We start from the raw sequence: 4,273 nt of genomic DNA on the forward strand, positions 1-4,273 counted from the left end.
CACTCTTCTCGCAGTTTAACCCGCTTCATAGGGTTGTTGTGAGGAAAATAGGAGGTGGACGGGGTATTGTATATGTTTGCCGTCTTGAGTTATAATAACAATAAAGCACGATATAAATAAATAGTGAACTTATAATTTATGGTTTTGATGATGAGACAAGCTAGATTATAAGAAAGAAAAGAATAATGCTATAACCTTAAAATAAGAGGGAAATTTATAATTGTACTTATAACTGCTGTAAAGAAGATGAGAAGTCATCGGTGTGTTTTTTCTTTCTTTTCTTTTTTTGAAACCTTTTTTTCCTTTCCTGCCCTTTAAGCTTTCTTTGTGATTTCTTTCTTTTCTTCTTTTGACTTTATATTAGCTTGTATTCGTTTTATCTTTCTCTTAAAAAAAACTTGTAATACCATTACGTAAAAAAAACATAACGTTAAATAATATTAAATTATTTAAATAGTTATTTAAATAAATATTACTAGTTACATAAATATTACATAACTACATAATAATATTAATTATATTCATATATTCTTTGGCGCCAAGCACTACAGAAATCAGAAATCACGGTTGGCTGAGTAACCGTGGCCAGCAGCTGCAGGACTACTGAAAGAAAAGATGTTTTCACCTGTTGCAAATTTAAGTCCAAGGAAAAGAGGATATCTGAAAAGAATACATTAGTTCTGGAAAGAAAGAACTGGAGAAAATCAGAAAGTACAAAGACCTGCAAACAGAATCAGCAAACTGTAGAACGACTGTGGCAAAAGAAAGCAAAGGTAGCGCCAATAGCGATAGGCACTTTGGGTGCAAAACTGAGCACCATCGCCATTGACAAAATCCCCCTTAGTCACTTGCAAAAATCAGCTTTATTTGCAACAGCTTACCTCTTCGAAACACCTTTAATAATGCCATCAAACAGCAGCAACTGCTTATCCTAGAACCCTGGGATAAAATCGCTAGGTGAATAAAAACGCCAAATCCAGTCTCAACATCTGACTGTCAGGGCGACGAACAATAATAATAATAATAATAATAATAATAATAATAATAATAATAATAATAATAATAATAATAATAATAATAATAATAATAATAATAATAATAATAATAATAATATAATGCATTTGGTGGACTGTGCGATCAACCACAAGTCATTAGGTTGCATTTGCAATTGTCTTCTGCGCTATTTATGAATTGCATTAGATTCCTCTGGTTGTTTCTCAGTTCACTTTTCACTTGGTGGGTTTGGAAGGCGCTGGAGAGGCTTTTTTTTAGGAGGAAAGAAGTTTGATATGAGTAATAAGTTCGGCGTTTTTAATTTGAAACAAGAACTTCAATATGGTCTGAAGACTGAGAAAGGAAAGATAATGTAGGTTAATTTGCGACCGGAGTTAAGTAATAGAGAATCGAAAAGATTTGCATCGTGGTTCCATGGTGTAATGGTTAGCACTCTGGACTCTGAATCCAGCGATCCGAGTTCAAATCTCGGTGGAACCTGTCATATAAATGTTTTTAAAATAATTCTGAATTCCATTTTATGGACGGATGGGGGGAAAAAAGGAAGGATTAAGAAAATTATTTCTGAAAACTAAGAGTAGGTTAAAGGTCAATATTCCTTCATTTTGACTTCATGGTTAATAGTCGAAAAATCATGTTGCAATCTGGTCGTTTGGTTAAAAGGGCTTTTGAGATATGCTTTTTAAAAGAACAGATGATAGTTTTCACTGTAGTATTTCAGACTTGTATTGCTCAACAGAGGATTATCAATCTGAGAAAAGCTTTATTGTGTAAATGTTACACATAGAAAGGCAATTCAGATTGCAAAGGGAAACGAAGAGGACGTGCTAATGGAGGACTTTTCCAAAGAGACGTTCGTCTCGTGGTTCTATGGTGTAATGGTTAGCACTCTGGACTTTGAATCCAGCGATCCGAGTTCAAATCTCGGTAGAACCTAAATTTGCAACACAACGTTTTAAAGAGACGGTTTTGTTTTTAGTTAACAGCAATTTCTTGCTGAATATGAAAATGTGCCTTTGTTCGAGAAGATCTGTGCAATAAACGTAGTATCTTATAAAGTTTGCTTATTTCCTAGCCATCGCTTACCCTACTAAATTAAAAGTAAAATCAATTGCATGGGTGCAAAATGTATAAACTGCTAATCGCTATCGTTTATGAAAACTATCTGGCTGGGAAATTTTGCTATGATAGTGATTCAGAAACAGTTTTTCAACAGACGAAAATCTGAAGAGTTTCCTCCAGAGTTCTTGGCTGCTTAATTTTTACACAACAGGGTGTTTTATAATACAAGCAAGAGTAACGTAATGGTGCCTAAAAAAACAAATTTCAGCTGGTCCTCAATTTAGGACTACAATTGAGACCAAAAATTTCTGCTGTTAAGTGAAACATTTGTTAAGTTAGTTTTACCTCATTTTATGACCTTTCTTGCCAGTTATTAAGTGAATCATTGCAGTTGTTAAGATAGTAACGCGGTTGTTAAGTGAATGTGGCTTCTCCATTGACTTTGCTTACCAGACGGTCCGAAAAGTGATCACATGACTCCAGGACAGTGCAATGGTCATAAGTATGAGTCAGTTGCCAAGTGTTTGAATTTTGATCACGTGACCATGGGGATGACCACTTATGACTAATGGTCATAAGTGTGAAAAACAGTCATAAGTCACTTTTTTCAACGGTCACTAAACAAACTGTTGTAGGTTGAGGACTTAACTCTGAGTGTGTGAGGGTGAGTGGGTGGTGGGTGGCAGCTCTCACCGTACTAATCCTCAGGATGAAACCTGCGGCGGGGGAGGAAAGGTGCGTATGTTATTAAGAGAGATTTGGAAATCTTCTGGTATAACTGTAATTATGAGCAGGATTAGGGTGGATTTTTTTTTTGGAAAACATGTTTTCTTTTTTAAACGTTTCTTTAATGCAAGGAGAAACATTCTCACTCTGCAAAAGTGATGACTGAGCGGAGACCACCCGGAAGCAGAGAAACTGGTCGCTGTAACTTTCTCTAGAGGCAATCCATGGATTTTAATTTAATTAAAGCTTCTGCAACTGAGAAGCCTGACTAGCTTCTGCTTTTAACTACCAAAATCTGGGGGAGTTACTTACTCATACTACTTACTTACTCATCAAGAGCACCACAAATATGCATTGTAGCAGCCCAAACGGGGCCAGAATGCAGCCCAGATTCTTTTAGTTCAAGGGTATCCAACCATGGCAACTTTTAAGACTTGCGGACTGTAACTCCCCAAATTCCCAGAATTTATTCCAGAATTAAATAGTGATTAAAACACTAGGCTGTGAGTTCAAGTTCACCCTCCGGCATGAAAACCAGCAGGTTGGCTTTAGGCCAGTCAGTTACTCTTAGCCCAACTCATCTCACAGGGTTGTAGTTGTGGGGAAAGTAGGGGAGAAAGGTGTGTTGGGTACGTTCGCTGCCTTCACCAAAGGTGTCACGCAACAAATTAGGACAGTGGACCTAATGGAGCAGACGCACAATTGACAAATGACAAATAACCTTGACCTTAAAAATATTTTGTTATAATGCAATGATCAATAAAAGAGCTAGGGTCAAATAAATCCATAAATCCAATCTAAAAAGAGGAATATTATTCCAATGCTTCCACTCTAGATGCTTAATGTAAGATGCTCCTCCTTTAAGGGCACTTGCTGACCATTTCATAGAATGTTATGATTAATAGGTTTATGGTATAACAGATTTTGTAATGATGATCTCCTGCAGCTCATATTTTGCACAACCACAGACCCAGCATATTGTCAACATTTCATACCTGTGGCTTTTACTTTTTCATGAGTGTTGATATCTTTCTGAGATGCAAAAAGGATGACACTATCCAGTTTTCCATCATGGAAAGACATCAATGTACGGCAAAGGAAACAAGCTTTGTCCAATATTGTGGACCATCCAGTTTTCCTATCAGGAAAAACATGAATTGTTAGGAATTACTCTCTATTGTTTTTCATTGGGTAACTAGAGACCCTGCTATTAGGATAAAAAGATCCAAACAACCCTAGGAGGCAAGCAGTTTTTAAATACATCTGTTGTTTCTTGTTGTGCCTCATTAACCTGAGCAGGAGCAGACCAGGGAAACTGTAGTACCATGGATATGACATGCAATAAGAATTTGTTTGAATCAGTGATAGGACTTTTCCATAACTCTTGATTTATACTGAGCAGCTTCCATTTTTGGCACAAAAAAGGCATTTTTTCCACAACCACAATATATGGCAATTTATGATCGCAGAA

General features: G+C 36.4%; 2 non-coding genes across 2 annotated transcripts; both read left to right on the top strand.

Annotated features, from left to right (window-relative positions):
* The first annotated feature begins 1,422 nt into the window (after positions 1–1,422).
* TRNAQ-CUG (transfer RNA glutamine (anticodon CUG)) lies at positions 1,423–1,494 on the top strand. The gene has a single exon. It is a non-coding gene; the product is annotated as a tRNA-Gln (tRNA).
* A 384-nt stretch (positions 1,495–1,878) lies between these two features.
* Positions 1,879–1,950, top strand: TRNAQ-UUG (transfer RNA glutamine (anticodon UUG)). The gene has a single exon. It is a non-coding gene; the product is annotated as a tRNA-Gln (tRNA).
* The last annotated feature ends 2,323 nt before the right edge of the window (positions 1,951–4,273 follow it).

The sequence above is a fragment of the Ahaetulla prasina genome, chromosome 2 (assembly GCF_028640845.1).
Source record: "Ahaetulla prasina isolate Xishuangbanna chromosome 2, ASM2864084v1, whole genome shotgun sequence".
Lineage (NCBI taxonomy): Eukaryota > Metazoa > Chordata > Lepidosauria > Squamata > Colubridae > Ahaetulla > Ahaetulla prasina.